General features: G+C 47.5%; 1 protein-coding gene across 1 annotated transcript in view; it reads left to right on the forward strand.

Moving 5' to 3' along the window:
* PPIL2 (peptidylprolyl isomerase like 2) overlaps positions 1-18,481 on the forward strand; it is a 737,332-nt gene that overhangs the window by 487,736 nt on the left and 231,115 nt on the right. The gene's annotated exons all lie outside the window — the stretch shown is intronic.

Consider the following 18,481-nt stretch of genomic DNA (forward strand, 5'->3'; position numbering starts at 1 on the left):
AGACCGATCTAGCACAAGGTGTTGACAGGCCATTTCAAGAAGGTTACGTCGAGTGCACAGTCCAAGGTGTCAAAGGTTACCTCGACGGTATCAAATGCGATACCTAGAACGTTGATGCCCTTGTCGATGTCTTCATTCATTCCTGTTGCAAAATCGACATCAATGTCAAAGTCTGTCACCTGAGAAATTATTTCACCCTGAAAGTAGGCAAGATTTCTTTGAAACCATGCCTTCCATTTATGAAGGAGGTTAATCGGAAGTGGAAGATGTTTCACCAGCTGGTGTGAAATTTGGTACAAAACAGGTCCCTGAGGAGTTGATTGACCCTCAATCTAAGATGGCGTACTTGTAGGAGTGCTTGCAGTCAGCAAGTGGTCTGAACACCTCTCCAGAATATGAATTTGAAAAGCCTGACCCGGCTGAGCATGCTGATGCAGGATGCAGAAAGTTAATGAACAGGGTAACTGAATTTATGGGGTGGAGCAGAAATTCACCTATTTATCAGGAGGATGATATGACTGACATCCTTTCGGGGGACCTCAACAAGACTGCATACTTCCTTTTCACGTAGCTCTACAAAGGAAGGTGACCACTGCATGGGAAAACCCTGAATCTACTCCGTCAATAAATAAAAAATAGGTTTCAAAATACAGGCCCTGTTCTTCAGATCCTGAATATTTGAGTAAACACCCATCACCTGAGAGTCTTGTAGCTCAGGCAGCTACTTCTACTAGAAATGCGGCATATCCGACAATTACCCCAGATAGGGATGATAAGAAGATCGATGCATGGTCCCGAAAGATTTTTTCTCCGGGGGGCATGGCATTAAAATCGACAAATGTAACTTGCACCCTTGCAAGGTTTACATATACCCTGTGGGACTGTCACCGGCAGCTGATGTCATGGGCGCTACTCCCGAGGGGCCAGGACTGGCCCAGCACCCTCGGAAGCAGACCCGTCTTCCACTACTCCGGACCCAGCAGACCCCTACAGCGCCCTTTGGACCGTGTCCTGGCGCCTTTGGCGCCAGGCTCATGAAGGGTTTCAGTCCCGGCGCCATAGGCGCTGGGCTCATATTGATAAACAGTGTAATAATGCTTGGGTGGACTTACCTGAGGCAGACCATGCTGCATATTTACCCAGAACAATCCAGTCTGGTTGAAGTCCCCAACCATCAGGGCTGGGAGGAACTATTCCCTCCATTCAGGAACTCTTTGCTTACCTGGGTGGAAGAACACACACTGGAAGCACTTCTCTGCTATTTAAACCACGCCCGATGGAAAACACGTGCTTCGCGTTATTCTGCAGCAGCAGCAGGACGCTCACCGAGTCGGCTCCTGCATTCCAGGTCCAGAGTCATCTTCAGCTTCCGCGCAGCAACCTGTGGATGAAGAAAGACACAGAACAATACTTACCAGATCCCGGAATCCAGTCACCGGCAAAACCTGCAAAGAATAAACATAAGGTTAGAAAAGTGCAACTCGCTCGTAGCCGCGCCCGCTTACCTGATCCATCAGTGATTGCAACGGAGCTAACCGCGGCCTTCTCTTCGGCAGCTTCTCTGGACCTGAAAGGCAAAGGACATAATTAAAAAGGGGTTCGGGTGAAGGTAGTCGCATTCATCTTAACTTACCAGTTTTTGCACGCGCAGAAGCGGCCGCAGCATCCCGGCACCTGAAAACTAGAAAAAGGACATTGTTAGAGGTGCCATTAAAAGCGGCCAACGAACATTATACTTACGTGCATCGGCACGTGCAGCGGCAACGGAAAACTACGCCCACAGCATCCCGAGGCCTGAAACAAAGGAAAAGGGACATTATTGAGGTGCCCATCTTTTAAAGCCTAAAGACTACAGTATACTTACAGGCATCCGCTCGTGCAGTAACGGCGGCATCGCTCTTCGGCATCCCAGCACCAGTGCCACAACTAAGGCCGCAAAAGACTTGAGCCTCAACACTGAACTCATCCAGTGACGTAACTGGAATCCACGCACCCCTGCACCAGACGCAGGATGGAGAGCTCAGCATTTATACGCCTAAGGTGAGAGCTCGCCGATACAAGTAGACAGCTAGGCTGTGGTAGAAACTGGCGATTGGTGGGAGAAGGAATCCCATCAAACGGTGATTAACCCTTTTTCTTCCACCTGCAGAAAACTTACCCTGCAAGTCAGACATTCGATAAGAGGAAGCCCAGTCCTGAGAGTCGTCCGAGCACTACGCTTCTCAATTGAAGAAACGATAGCAGCCCAGCCGGGATCAGCGCCTCAGTGGGAATCAGGTGAGCGTTACAGAACGCGAAGCCCACCAATAACCTCCTACCCAGGCGCTATGGAAACTTCCGACACAGACCAACTGGCCCAGTTATTAGGGGAATTAAGAGCTGAAGTTCATGCTGCCCGCCAGGAAACGAATGCCCTTAGGAGGGAATTTATAATATCAAAAGAATGAACTGATGATCTCGCCAGACAGTTATTACAGACACAAGCGGGGCAAACCCCGCTACCTAATTCAGGAGGGAGCTATATCCTAGCGGCTTCAGCCAATCCTGTTCAAATCAACCTACCCGGAAATGTGCCATTGGCACCGCCTGAACGCTTCTCTGGTGACCCTAAAAGGTTTGCGGTGTTTATAAATCAATGCCGATTGCACTTTCTTTGTAGACCTGCAGCCTTTCCGACTGACCAGACTAAGGTAGCCTTTGTGCTTTCGTATCTTAGCGGCAGTGCCGCTGATTGGTCGATCCCTCTGGTTACACAGGATGACCCGATCCTTCGTGATTTCCCGACCTTCCAGGCAAATATGGAAAGACTTTTTGCAAGCCATTCCCAGGGGCAGGCCCTGGACAACGAACTCTTTTCCCTACGACAGGGCAATCAAGATCTTTTGGCCTACATTGCATCATTCAATAGGCTAATCGTGGAAACCAGATGGCCTGAGGACAAAAGAATCACGCTTTTTCACAGGGGTTTGCGTGGCGAACTCAAAGACGCCCTTGCCCAGGTAGTGAATCCTCCTCAGGATTGTTCAGAGTACATTGATTTGAAGGTCCAATTGGATCACAGACTACAAAACAGAAAGGCGGATCGATCCAGGTTTGAAACATGAGTGTTCCCTAAGCCTCAAAGTCACACCAAAGGAGTTGAAGCCGTCAAACCTATGCAAATTGGGGTTGTAAAGGGACCCCTAACCCAGAAAGAACGCGACAGGAGACGACAAATGCAACTATGTCTCTATTGTGGAAATTCAGGACATTTTCTTTGAGATTGCCCGGTGAAACCACCTAAGAAGACAGTGGGAGCTTCTGATAAGAGTTCTGTAAAGCCTGAGCCGGGAAACGACCTTGCCCGACAAGTGTAGAGGTCCGCTTGCCGAGCGTAAAAACCAGTTCTTTGACCTCGCACTTCATAATGCCAATGGTCCTCGTAAACCCAGAGCAACCGGATCGTTTGCATGCAATTAAGGCATACATTGATAGCGGAGCAGTTGGAAATTATGTGGACCGCGAATTGGCTTCCAGGATGAACCTACCTCTTTGTCCAAAGGTGGTTAAAGACGTCATTACCACGGTGGATGGGACGGAAATCGCCTCCGGACCAGTGACCCATACCACTACTGAAGTGACGATACTAGGCCAAGACGGGCATCAGGAGGTAATTGTGTTCGACGTGATCAAGGCTCCTCAATTCCAAGTAATTCTAGGGATTGCTTGGTTGGAGAAACACAATCCTCAGATTGATTGGCGAGCAAAGACGATAAAGTTCCCAGAGTGTACACCAACTTGTTATCCACGACCCAACATTGGCCTAGCGTCAGTAACGGCTGACGGTCCACAATTACCTCTAGAGTATCGAGAGTTCCAAGATGTTTTTCAAAAGGAACAGGCTAACACCTTGCCACCCCACAGATCATACAATTGTCAGATAGATTTGCTACCCGGTGCAACTCCCCCTTGCAGTAGGATTTACGCCCTTACCGAGCCTGAGAACCTTCATCTGCGACAGTATTTAGACCAGTACCTGGCCAATGGCTTTATCCGTCCGTCGAAGTCCCCTGCATCCTCGGCTCTGTTCTTCGTACCAAAAAAAGGTGACCTCAGAACCTGTATAGATTATCGTGCTCTGAACCAGATAACAGTAAAAAACCGGTACCCCTTACCTCTGATCCCGGAACTCCTTGACCAGGTAAAAAACGCCTGTATTTATACTAAGCTTGATCTCCGGGGAGCTTATCACTTGGTACGGGTCAAGGAAGGAGATGAATGGAAGACGGCCTTTCGCACTAAGTATGGGCTATTTGAATACCAAGTGATGCCCTTTGGACTATGCAAAGCACCGGCCGCCTTCCAATATTTTATGAATGATGTCCTCAGAGAGCTCATTGATGTCTGCGTTGTCGTCTACATAGATGACATTCTTGTGTACTCATCTTCAGAAGCTGACCATCGAAATCATGTTAGGGCGGTCCTTGAAATACTTCGCCAACAAACTTTTTGCCAAGCTCGAAAAATGTGTTTTTCATGTCACTGAGGTCGAATTTTTGGGATTTATTCTGACACCCAAAGGAGTCCACATGGACTCGAGAAAAGTAGACGCTATCCTCAAATGGCCGTCTCCTACTTCCGTGAAAGGCGTTCAAAGCATGCTAGGCTTTGCCAATTTTTACCGTAGATTTATTCCAGCGTTTTCACGAGTGGTACAACCGATCACCGCCCTCTTAAGAAAAAATAAACGCTTTGAATGGTCCGCAGAAGCAGAACAAGCCTTCCAAGAGCTAAAGGCTAAATTCACCTCTGCGCCAATACTGAAACACCCACGCCCGGACCTCCCTTACATCATTGAAACCGACGCCTCCATCTTAGCAATGGGAGCAGTCCTATCACAAAGAGATCCAGAGACTAACCAACTGCATCCTGTGGCATTCTGGTCTCGGAAGTTCTCGGCGCCTGAGATCAACTACACCATCACAGACAAAGAGCTTCTAGCGATTAAATCAGCCTTTAAGGCATGGCGGCATTCTCTCCTCGGGGCCAGACACACCGTCACAGTGATCACCGATCATCGAAATCTGCAGTATCTGAAAACCGCAAGGCTCAATCCTCCAGACAGCTTCGCTGGGCTCTATTCTTTGCTGAATTTGACTTCGTGATCACTTATCGCCCCGGCAACAAGAACGGCAAAGCGGATGCTCTTTCCCGAATTGGAATGGGAGATAACGTTGCCAATCCAGAACCTGTACCAATAATTCCTGAACAAAGGATCGTGGGTCTGATTTCTTCACAATCCATTGAGGATATTGAAGAAAAAACTAAACAACTTGTAACCTCACCAGACTTACTGAACTGGTTACAAAAAGGAAAAGATTTCACCGTAAGCAATGACTTGCCTTATTTCCAAGGACGATTGTTCCTACCACACGCCGATTTACAAAGACAGGTAATCTCCTGCTATCATGATTCATTAATTGAGGGTCACCCTGGCATTGCCAAAACCACAGAAAAGGTGAAGAGACACTTCTGGTGGCCTTCGTGGAGAAAAGACATAAAGGAATTTGTGATGTCCTGCGGTGTGTGCGCTCAAAACAAGGGTCAGAAGAAGAGGCCGGCTGGTCTTCTGCAACCATTAGACATCCCACCGTGTCCCTGGCATACCCTTTCCATGGACTTCATCACAGACTTACCCTCCTGTTCCGGGTACAACACCATTCTTGTTATTGTCGACCTGTTTTCTAAAATGGCCCACTTCATTCCGCTAAAAGGCTTACCTTCAGCATCAGTCCTAGCCAAAGTATTTCTTGAAAACATCGTCCGGCTACACGGCTTCCCGTCAGTACTAATCTCAGATAGGGGGAGCCAGTTTATTTCCCACTTTTGGCGTAGCTGTTGTCGATTAGCTCAAATCAATGTAAGACTTTCGACCAGCCATCATCCCCAGACCGATGGGCAAACCGAGAGTACAAACCAGACTCTCGAGCAATATTTACGATGCATGCTACAACAGTCGGAGAGTAACTGGAAGGACATCCTTTGGACAGCTGAATATGCATACAACAATTCAGTTAATTTGGGTACCGGGAAGAGTCCCTTCTACATCTTGTATGGGATTCATCCTCGAACTTCCAACCTTGATCCACCTCAAGATCTTGGAACACCCGCCGTGGATCAATTGCACACCGTTATTGCCCAAGCTTTTAAGGAAGCGACTGCACATCTACAACAAGCTAAAGAGAGGTACAAAAAAGGAGCAGATCAACACCGAAGCAATGCCCCTCAATACCAGGTTGGGGATCAAGTCTGGCTGTCCACCAAACATTTATCGCTTAAAGGGCCTCGCACCTTCAACCCCAAATACCTGGGACCATATCCAATTACGGCCATAATTAATCCAGTGGCTGTTAAATTAGAATTGCCAACCCATATGAGAATACATCCTGTATTTCACGTATCTCTTTTGAAACCCATGCAACCTGGAACCAGAGTGACCAATCCTCCAGAGCCCATTCAAGTAAATGGGGAGCCCGAATTTGAAGTAAAAGACATTTTGGACTCTAAAATCATCAGATCGAAGCTATTCTACCTAATCGACTGGAAAGGCTACGGACCTCAGGAAAGGTCATGGGAACCCTATGACCACGTCCATGCTCCTCGTCTAGTCCAGAAATTTCACCGAACCTTTCCCGATAAACCAAAACCCCCGGAGAGGACAAGTTTGGGAGGGGCCTTGAGGGGGGGTGCTGTCATGGGCGCTACTCCCGAGGGGCCAGGACTGGCCCAGCGCCCTCGGAAGCAGACCCGTCTTCCACTACTCCGGACCCAGCAGACCCCTACAGGGGCCCTTTGGACCGTGTCCTGGCGCCTTTGGCGCCAGGCTCATGAAGGGTTTCAGTCCCGGCGCCATAGGTGCCGGGCTCATATTGATAAACAGTGTAATAATGCTTGGGTGGACTTACCTGAGGCAGACCATGCTGCATATTTACCCAGAACAATCCAGTCTGGTTGAAGTCCCCAGCCATCAGGGCTGGGAGGAACTATTCCCTCCATTCAGGAACTCTTTTCTTACCTGGGTGGAACCGGTGGAAGAACACACACTGGAAGCACTTCTCTGCTATTTAAACCACGCCCGATGGAAAACACGTGCTTCGCGTTATTCTGCAGCAGCAGCAGGACGTTCACCGAGTCGGCTCCAGCATTCCAGGTCCAGAGTCATCTTCAGCTTCCGCGCAGCAACCTGTGGATGAAGAAAGACACAGAACAATACTTACCAGATCCCGGAATCCAGTCACTGGCAAAACCTGCAAAGAATAAACATAAGGTTAGAAAAGTGCAACTCGCTCGCAGCCGCGCCCGCTTACCTGATCCATCCGTGATTGCAACGGAGCTAACCGCGGCCTTCTCTTCGGCAGCTTCTCTGCACCTGATAGGCAAAGGACATAATTAAAAAGGGGTTCGGGTGAAGGCAGTCGCATTCATCTTAACTTACCAGTTTTTGCACGCGCAGAAGCGGCCGCATCAACCGCAGCATCCGGCACCTGAAAACTAGAAAAAGGACATTATTAGAGGTGCCATTAAAAGCGGCCAACGATCATTATACTTACGTGCATCGGCACGTGCAGCGGCAACGGAAAACTACGCCCACAGCATCCCGAGGCCTGAAACAAAGGAAAAGGGACATTATTGAGGTGCCCATCTTTTAAAGCCTAAAGACTACAGTATACTTACAGGCATCCGCTCGTGCAGTAACGGCGGCATCGCTCTTCGGCATCCCACACCAGTGCCACAACTAAGGCCGCAAAAGACTTAAGCCTCAACACTGAACTCATCCAGTGACGTAACTGGAATCCACGCACCCCTGCACCAGACGCAGGATGGAGAGCTCAGCATTTAGACGCCTAAGGTGAGAGCTCGCTGAGACAAGTAGAAAGCTAGGCTGTGGGAGAAACTGGCGATTGGTGGGAGAAGGAATCCCATCAAACGGTGATTAACCCTTTTTCTTCCACCTGCAGAAAACTTACCCTGCAAGTCAGACATTCGATAAGAGGAAGCCCAGTCCTGAGAGTCGTCCGAGCTCTATGCTTCTCAATTGAAGAAACGATAGCAGCCCAGCCGGGATCAGCGCCTCCGTGGGAATCAGGTGAGCGTTACAGCTGAACACATCCCTGAAGGTGAGGAACGTGAAGGGTTCCTGTCCATAGTAAGGGATGGAAAGGAGGCTTTGGGGGAATGCATTCAATCAGGTTTGGACACGGCTGACAACATCAGTAGGTCCATGGCGTCTAGTACTGTGGTACGTAGGTATGCGTGGCTGAGAAAGTCCGGTTTTACACCGGATGTGCAGGAAAGGCTTCTCAATATGCCATTTGACGACTCAAGGTTGTTCGGCAGCAAGGCGGATGAAAGTTTGGAGAAGCTGCAGACCTCCAAAGCGACGGCAGAATCACTCAGTGCCGCTATACAACAACCTCAACAACACCCCTACACAGGCTCATCTTCCTGGAGGGGTCATCCCTTTCGATGTTATTCCTTATTTGGAAAAGGAAGGGGACAGGCCAGTCAAAGGGGACAAAGGAAATTTCCTTTGGGGCGAGAAAAAGGTACTAGATCTGCCTCAGCAACGACAACTGTCCCTTCAGCCGCTGCTACCACAAAGCCACTCTGAGATTTCGACCCACAAGAACCTGGTGGGCGGCAGGATCTCGCAGCATTTGGAAGAATGGCGGGACATTACTTCAGATGCTTGGGCACTGGAAACTGTATCCCAAGGTTACTGCCGTCCTTTTCAAAAGAAACCTCAATCACCCGCTGGGATACAACTCTGCCAAACATCCAGACCCGCTCCTGTTGCAGGAAATCTTAACCCTGCTACAGAAAGGGACAATAGAACATGTACCTGTAGCGGAGAGGAACAAGGGTTGGTATTCCCCCATATTTCCTTATACCAAAGAAGGACTGAGGATTGAGATCCATTTTAGACTTGAGAAACTTGAACAAGTTCCTCGGGAAGGACATGTTCAAGATGGTCATACTCTCTCAGATCATTTAGGTTCTCCAACTCCAAGACTGGTTGGTATCATTGGACCTTCAGGATGCTTACTTTCATGTGCCAATACATCTCCAACACAGGAAGTACCTGAGGTTCGCGATTGGCAATTCTCAATATCAGTTTCGAGTTCTGCCTTTTGGGTTGACCTCCTCCTCAAGAGTTTTCACCAAGTTGAAGGCGGTGGTGGCAGTGAGTCTCAGGAGAGGGGAATTCACATCTACCCCTACCCCTACCTGGACAATTGGATGATCAGGGCACATTCTCCCAAACAAGCCAAGGAGCATCTATCCAAGACCTGCCACTTCCTTCACAGACTGGGCTTTTCTCTGAACTTAAAGTCGAACATGATACCATCACAGAAACTCCAGTTGATCGGAGCAGTCCTGGATACTTGCTCGGGCAAAGACTCACCCCCCCCCCCTCACCCCCCGAAGAGAGCGCTCACCACATTCTGCAGATGGTAACAAAATTCCAGAATGCCCAACATCTACCGGCTTTCTATTTTCTCAGGTTGCTCAGTCTTATGGCATCCTGCATTTTTCTGATGCCAGATTGAGTATGAGATCATTTCAATGAGTCCTCGGGACTCGATGGTCCCAATTTCCAGGGGAAATGTCAGATCTTTTGCAAGTTCCAGCCAGAGTAGTACCAGATCTTCGATGGTGGGCTTGCAGAGAACCTATCCTCAAGGGAGAATCTTTTTGGCAACCATGGCCGGAGTTAATGGTAGTGACGGACGCCTCACTCGCAGGGTGGGGAACTCACACTAACCAGTTGACAATCATCGGTCGTTGGTCTCCATCGGAGTCCAAACTACACATCAACCTATTGCAGCTGAGGGCAATCAGACTAGCGCTGAAAGCCTTCCTGCCCTCTGTATGGGGAAACGTTTCCTGATAATGACGGACAACACGGTGGCCATATACTACCTCAACAAGAGAGGAGTAGGGTTACTACCACTGTGCAGAGAAGCAATGCAGCTCTGGTTCTGGGCAATACAAGAAGGGATCTCTGTCGACAGTTCATCTAGCCAGAGAGCAAAACACATCAGCGGATGCTCTGAGCAGGCAGAGCACAGTCTACCATGAGTGGGAACTAGCTCAGGAAGTCCTTCAAGAGATCTTCGCCTTTTGTGAAACCCCTCAAGTGGATCTGTTTGCGACCAGTGTCTGTAAAAACACTTGAGCGAACTGTTCTGCTCAAGGGAATTTCCTCTGAGAGGAGCTCTAGTAGACGCGTTCATGGTGGACTGGGAATTTCCACTCCTGTACACGTTTCCTCCAGTCCCTGTGATCCCGCAAGTAATCAGGAGGCCAAGGAGGTTCAGCAAAACCATGATCCTAATCGCCCCCGATTGGGCCAGGAGAACGTGGTACCCAGACCTTCTGGACATGTCCATCTGCTCTCCAATACGTGTTCCACAAAGAGAAGGCCTGCTCTCAAGAGAGGAAGGTCGGGTTCTCCATTCAGAGGTCAAAACACTCAACCTTCATGCATGGCTTCTGAGAGGCTGAGATACAAGGATTGGGACCTTCCGGATAACGTTACAGAGATTTTGCTTTCGGCCAGAAGACCAGCAACTAAATCTCTGTACCGTTGTCGTTGGAAAAAGTTCAGTAACTGGTGCAGAGATAAGAATGTGGACCTTTTTCAGTGTAATATTCCCACAATATTGTCTTTTCTGCTAAACTTGGCCAATCTGGGGCTCCTGGTTGGCACGATAAAGGGTTGTTTAGCGGCACTATCTATTTTTAAGCGCTTCTCAGAGGAAGAATCTTATTTCAAAATACCCTTGATTCACAATTCTTAAAAGGTCTTAATGAGTATGCTCCAATACCTCCTCAAGTACCTGTGTGGGACTTAAACTTAGTATTCAAGTTCCTCACATGCATCCCGTTTGAGCCTTTACGTTCTTGTCCATTAAGGCTCCTTACTTCAAAAACCATACTTCTAGTGGCAATTAGATCAGCCCGCAGGGTGAGTGAGCTGCAGGCACTTTCTAGTCGACCCCCCTCACACCGTCTTTTACAAAGATAAGGTTGTTCTTGGGGTCAAACCCTCTTTTTGCCAAATATTGTCTCAGATTTTCACCTGTCACAAAAAAATAACACTGCCTGCTTTTTACCCTCCCCCTCACACAAGTAAAGAGGAGGAAAGACTACACAGATTACACTACATTAGGAGGGCTCTTAGTTTCTATATTTCAATACTGGCAACATTACATCAGTGTGACCAGGTCTTTGTGGGATACACTGGCCGTAAATTGGGGCTGGCAGTGACTAAGCAAACATTGTCCAGATGGATAATTTTGGCTATAACTGAATGTTATAGATTGGCTGGGAAAGATCCGCCAAATGGGCTGGGAGCTCATTCAACCAGGGGCATGGCGACTTCAACAGCACTTCAAAGGGGTGTCCCAGTACAAGTTATTTGTGCAGCAGCCACATGGTCATCCATGCACACATTTATAAAACACTATGCCCTAGATTCGACTTCTTCACAGGGGGGGTCTCTCTGCAAAATCATTACTTCATTCTGTACATGATTGAGATCTCTGTACTCCCTCCTCCAATACTAAGCTGCTTTGGGAGTCTATCTAAGATGAGGAATATGTGGGAGGACACAATCCATTCGAAGAACAAGTTACTTAACAACTGTAACGTTCTTTTGATTGGATGTTCCTCCCACGTATTCCTCATCGACCCTCCCAGCCTACTCCACAGTACAGTGTACGTGGTTTACACTCAAAGTTCCTTTAATGCTTGGGTCAAAAGAGGCATGCCATTATCTACAATCCATTGGCTACAATATACAAAAAAACAGAATTGAGTCCAACGGGCGCGGCTCGAGGCATTTATACAGTGGATGACGTCAGCGCTCTTGACGGATTCCGCCGAGGGACATCAACGCTACAGCCTCAAGCAGAGTGCCCTTTGGTGGAGAGACATTTTTTTTTCCAAAGCAGCAAAGCTGAAGTTAAGGATTTATCTAAGATGAGGAATACGTGGGAGGAATATCCAATCGAAAGAACATTGCAGTTGGTAAGTAACTTGTTCTTCTCTGATGTCCCTGACCCTTTTTCCAACAAAGGTTGTTAGTTAATTGCTACTGAAGACTTTCTCTGGAACCTTTGCACTTTCTACAGCTATGCCTTATCTGTTTTGCCCTCCAAAATGACTGAGACACTAGTTAGGGATGGACCTGTAAAGTGTTAGGCCTCTGTGAAATTATTGCAAAGTATTTACTTACATTGTGTTGGTTTTGTTTCATTTACTTTAACCTGAAACCAATATTCTGAAAAGTTATTACTTACCTTTGAATGGCATACTGCCATTCTAAAAGTATTACAAAGTGGTTTACTTACTGTGAATAATGTACTTAACTTTTACCTTCGTGTATATATAAAATAGACCATTATCCTTATATAACTTTAGTGTGTGTTTCAGTATTGTGCCACCCGATAATGCTCCAGTAGAAGACATGTGCGACTTGGCTCTAGTTTAAGGGGGGACGGGGGGGACGGGGGGGGGGAAGTTGGGGAGTTTTAATGGAAATACGATGGTCTAATGATGCATTTTGCGTATTGAAACAGTTGTAATGTTTGTTTTGTTTGGTTTTGAAAACCTAATTAAAAAATTTTTTAAAAAAAACTTTAGTGTGTGTTTCATTGGTGAGCCTATGTGTATACTCAAAGTTCTTTGTACCACCTACAGCGCTGTTCTCCCTCCTAAAATGAGCCTAGCTGCTCAGCCATTGCTACCAAATAATCTTGTGTAGTTTAGGCCTATACTAAGAGTTGGAGCCCTGTGTCCCAAGTGCGAGTCTTCACAAGTTCTACCTTTTGGTGGATGTTTGTAAATCTCCCTAACCGGCATGACTGAGCCTTCACGTGAAGCTAAGCTAATTTGAATGATCTGACAGTAGTAAAAGCAATGGCACCAGCTTGCGCTGCTCCTCAAAGTGAAGGCTTTCATCATTGCCCCGAGTTTCTGAACACTTGCTCAAGCCCAGGTCATCTGCACCCCGAAAGCCGCCCAGCACGCTGCAGCAAGTCTCAACCCACGATTAAGACATTTTGACCACATCCTCAACAGCTGCACTGGCTACACCTTCAAGCACACATCAAGACCTCCAGCTTCACCTACAAAGTAGTCCCAATCCAAGCAACACTCTACTTGTTTTAGAAACTCACCATCTACAAAGGCCAGTGCATCACCAGATGCTACAACATGCCAGGCTGGAAACAAAGAACTGCAAGAGGGTAAACACAGAACCTGGCCTTTTCATGCTGTGCACCCTGTCTCTGGAACAAGCTACCAATACAGATAACTCTGACCCCATTCATCCTACATTTGCAGAAGGATCTGAAGGTCCTACTCTTCAGGGAACTAATTGCTAATCAAGCCACCTGAACCGAGTTCTTCTGCTCTCGAGCCCTCCCTTACCCCCCTCATCTATCCCGGCTACTCCCCTGAGACTCCTCCCTCCCCAACCCTTTAGTTATGACCTGCTGGAAACATACCCTATTAAGAAGTTTTTCACAGCTTCCCAGCCGGGTTTGTACTTTACAAATACCATACATTGTGAGAAACCGGCGGGCATTCTCACTCCTAAACCCCCTGGATCCTCTTCTCAGGCAGCCAGGGAAAGGCCATCGCTCTTGGATCCCGACCCTGGGGGTGGAGAAGCGAGGATGGATCACCTGGGTGGAGGGGGCATTAAGGTAAATAATTGTTTTTAAAAAAAAAACATTAAAATAAAGATTGATTTAGAAAAACTGCTCTGTGACCTCACGACTGCGGCTGACAGGCACGTCGGGACCAGGAAGAGCCGTCAGGGGAGAATAGATGAGTGTGAGTGTGTGTGTGTCTTTATGTGGGCATGTGTATAGTGAGACTGAGTTGTGCTGGGAAGCTGGTGGGGAGTGGGGTAATGTGGCTGAGGTGTGTGTGGGGGTTAAAGCCTCCTGATTAAGAATTCAACCAGCGGGAGAGGGTGAGGTAGGGATGACCTTGCAATGGGCAGGGCAGGCACAGTAAGTCATACTTCAGCATTTTAAAGCCGACAAAACAAATTGGAAAAAAAGGTATTTTTTTGCGTTTGGTCTTTAAAATGCGGAAATATGACACAGAACTGAGATTGGGAGTGGGGTACCCATAGGCAAGACATGGTATCCGCTTTCCCTAATTATGAGCAACCTAACTCTCCCCTGACCTTTATGGGTTACTGCAAGACCTCTTTTATGGGTTACCGCAGGACCTCTCCCCTCATTTCCCCACATTTAACATTTGAAAGTACTGGGACGAGGAAAAGGAGACTCAGAGTAATGAACACTAGCCCTTCATTCTACCTCTCTGCTATTGAGATGAGGACGATACCTGCAAAGTATGGTGAGAGTCAGGCATGTCCCCTTAATCATAATCAGGCAAGTCTTAGCCATCCACACCTGCAGCTTGTCATGGGGCTACAGGTGTATAAAGGGAGACCAGTGAAGAGAGAAGGAGAGCAACAGGGGGCCCTACGTAGGAGAGACTCAGGGACCCTTTGCGTGAGGAGGCAGCTGTGGTGGAACCTGAAGTGTGACCATGACTCTGGCGATGTCTCTGAGGTGTGGGAATCTCCGTGGCAGAGTTTGAGCAGCTGGAAGCTGCGAACAAACGAGAGAAAGAGGACGCTGCCTGTGTCCACACAGAAGCAGCAAAGTTGCTGGCGCATGCAGCAGTCAAACCGGCATGCGAGCAGTGCTCGCATATGTCTGAGCGCCAGCCTGGGAAGCCAAAGGAGCAGGAAGAGCAAGATGCTGCAAACCGGTGAGTGTGGGGGTAAAGACACTTGGAAACCAGGGAGCTCCGGGTATGCTGCTTACAACTAATGAAGCGACCGTATGAATGAAAGCTTCGAAGCAACATGAGTAACATTGAATACCGAAATGAATGCAAGTTGAAAACCGTGTTAAACCACGCATATTGAAGGTTGAACTGAATGAAGGTATAAACCATGCTAAACCAAGCAGATTTAATACAGAATGGACTGAAAACCGAAACCTTAAACACATATTGAATATTGAGTTGAAATATAAACTTTACAGACAAAGCCAAGAGCTCATAAAGGCTAAAGATGAATATGCCCATATGAAAGCAAACTATGGGGAAAGGAATAGGTGTGAAGGAGTGAAACCAATGGTGGAGCATCAACAGGACCGCCAACAAGTGAACTTTGTGATTAAATGCAGCGTGGCAAGGCCAAAGACTGGCAAGAGGAGTCTAAATGCTGCACATGTAGCCAAGAGGCCAACAAGGAGAAACTAAAGGTACATGACTTGTTACACTGGGCTAAATGCAGAGGAACGTGTGCGGGCTGAAGAGTCAAGGGGCCCTGGTTGCGCAACCTGTGATGGGTGGACCGTATGGTCCGACAACTGCGCCTAGACCAGTGAGCACTGTATTGGTAAAGATGAAGAAACTGTGAAACCAACCAAGGAGGGGCACTGCAAGTGAACTGGTGATGCAAACCAGAATGAGGGTCAGGTTGACCCTGAGTTTAAGTTGAACGTTGAGTCACACATTGGTTGTTACGTTGAAGCCTTGGGGAAGGAAACCATGAGACTTGATGAACTACAAGTACCGTCTTGAGGACAGGGCCTCAAGACCCGTTTTGTTTGAACTGTTACTTTGAACTTGGGGAAGGGAGCCCCGAGGAGATTATGGAACTGTTTGAACTTGAACAAGGTAAATCCTGAAACTTTTTGTGGGACATTTTCTTGGGAAGTGGAGCTGAAGAGTACGCTGAGAAGTGGAAGAAGCTCAAACCTCTGTGTTGATCACCAGTTATTTGATTATTGACACCCCTACACATTGTTTAGCCTTAGTTGTGAGGGCAAGGATAGGTTTTGGACACAGGCAGCCTTTAAGGTTGAGCTCTTTGACTCAGACTTTCCTTAGTTTTGTTCAGGTAGGGAAATCGCACCTTAGCATAAGGCAAGTTATGTCTTCGACCATCCTGAAATTTAAGTTAATAAATATATTTTGCTTTAACTTAAAGTCCGTTATCTGTGTCTTGTTTCATGATGCCTGTTGGGAAAGATTTCCCTTCGGTGCAATTTTCTCTCCGTTTATGGACCCCGCAAACTTTCTGCTATCACTTGCCTTACCTAATCTAACTAATCTGTTATGGGGAAACTGACACGTCCTTCAGAATGTCAGTACTGGGAAACTGTTTCCCTTAGTCTTTGACTATGTTGCCATTTCTTATTGTACCGCGCATAAGGGTCCTTTTTGTTTTAGGGCCCTAGCCATCCACTAAGGCTTTTTTGGTGATTGTACAAGTGTGCCTAGGACAACCTGGTGGCAGCAATTTACTTTTAAAGTATTTTTGCTTCTTTTTAATGAACCAAAACGCATTTGGCTCAAGACTGTGATCAGTGCCGAAAATGGGCATGCCACAAGGTATTTTGTTCTGTCCTTTGGCCTTTTTGTCCCTTTGCATTCCCCCAGGTCGAGTGACCCAGGTACTCCTTATTTGGGTATGCAGCCTCCCACGAAAACTGCATCTTTTGTGTGCTTCTGCATGTCACGTGTGCTAGTGCCCAGGAAGAGGGACGGGACTGTCTGGTCCCAATCCACACTACTGGTGCCAGTATGTCTGGTATGCCTGAATGACTGGAACCACTGTTGGCCATGATTGGCCCATGCCTGGCGTGAATGCTTTCCTAGATTTGAGTGCGAAACGAATCTTGGATAAGAGAAGGGGCTCTGCATCCATTCCAAAGTCGATCAACTCGACACCGAACTACAGAAGGAGCCAAGTATCTTGAAACAAAAGAGCAGACCAGTGGAATTGCCAGAAACGTGCTGGAAGGTTTGGCACCCGGACCCCGCTTTTGTATCAATCACAGAAGGCCTGCAAGGGCACTTCGACCCTTTGGAGAAGTGAGACCAACTACCCTAGGCACCTCCTGCTAACCCTCAAAAAGAGCCTCTTTGGAAGTGTTCCTGGTCCAGCCAACGAACTAACCAACTCAAACCCGGGGAATCATATAGGAGCGCCGCCGACCCGAGTTGACACTTTGGGAATCGCTAACTTGTGGTCCTGGGCCCTCTCCTGCCAAAATTCGTAGTCCTAGCTCCTTTGGGTTGTGATTTATGAGAGTGCGCCACTTTGCGAGCATTTGCAGTCCTTGTGCCGTCCTGCCGTGGTGACAGTCGTTGTAGGAGCCTTGCATACCTGCCCCTCTGTGCCCTGAGATGTGCTGCACTGGAACGGTCTTCCTTTCTTCGAGATCTGAGTTAAAAGGCTGCTGTCCCACCACAGACGATCGTCCTGTCCTGCAGCCGCTGAGAGCTGGAGCAACGTCTAACTGCAGGGGTTGAAACCTACAAGTGACCTGATATAGACTATCAAAGTTTGGCCCGGACTGTGTCGAGTGCTGAGAGTACTTGCATCACTTACCGGTGTCCCTCTGGTACAGCCATTGTTTCTTACACACGAGAATCCCTGACAAGATACTCGCCTTACCTGGGCTAGCTTGCGCTCCCTAGCTATTCCCAAAACTCAAGTCACTCTACCTACAAGAGTGGACCCTCCTCGAATAATAAAACACTGTTCATCATCTCAAGCCCTTTCCTGAACTGCTACAGCTCCCTGAAAATGACCCGCTTTCGCATTTACGCACAACTGCGAGTTGTTAACGCACTACTGTACTTTTGAGCATAAAGCTTCCCACTTCGTAGGGCTGGACTGCATAAGTTATGGATCGACTCTGAAAAACTCCCTATGGCGATGTTTGTGTTAACTTAGCTCTTCTGTTGCAGGTTGTGTTCTCCCCCGTATCCGCATTAGGCGAAATGCATTTGTATTTATGGTAAATAGTGTAAGGCGTGTGCCTGGTAACTGTTTGATTACTGTGGTTTATTCGTGTTTTAGTTATAAGGCCTATAATAAATGTATTTTTGATATATGCTTGTCCAAGAGTATTCTGCAGACTTTTACTCTGTGCTCATTGTGGGCTTCCGATCATCCCTCCTGAGACTTAGGCTTGACCGCCTGCCAAGCTACCATATATTGGTGTGGTTTATGCAGAAGGTTCCCCTGTTCCACTAAAGTAGGGTGGCCTCCTAAACGTCTGCCCAACAGGTCAGAATTTACAAATCCATCTTCGCAATGCCTTCCTAACATACAAAGGCAACCTACACCACAAACCGCAGAGGAATTCCTTCCACTGGTGTTGGCAGAATAAAATGTAAACCGCTTCTACTCCTCAAAAGGGCAAGCGTTATAGGAATTAAAACCGCTGTAAGAAAAATGGAAATTAAATTCAGGCTACGTTCAACAGAGGGGAAAGCTCTGAATATGAATGGGGTGGGTATCCAGTCATGTTTTCGAAGCCCAAAGTTTCGAATGTAAATGTTGACAATACATCTTTTCGAAAAGTCATTTTTTCGAAAAGAC

The sequence above is a fragment of the Ambystoma mexicanum genome, chromosome 10 (assembly GCF_040938575.1).
Source record: "Ambystoma mexicanum isolate Mex_15411 chromosome 10, UKY_AmexF1_1, whole genome shotgun sequence".
In the NCBI taxonomy this organism is placed as follows: domain Eukaryota; kingdom Metazoa; phylum Chordata; class Amphibia; order Caudata; family Ambystomatidae; genus Ambystoma; species Ambystoma mexicanum.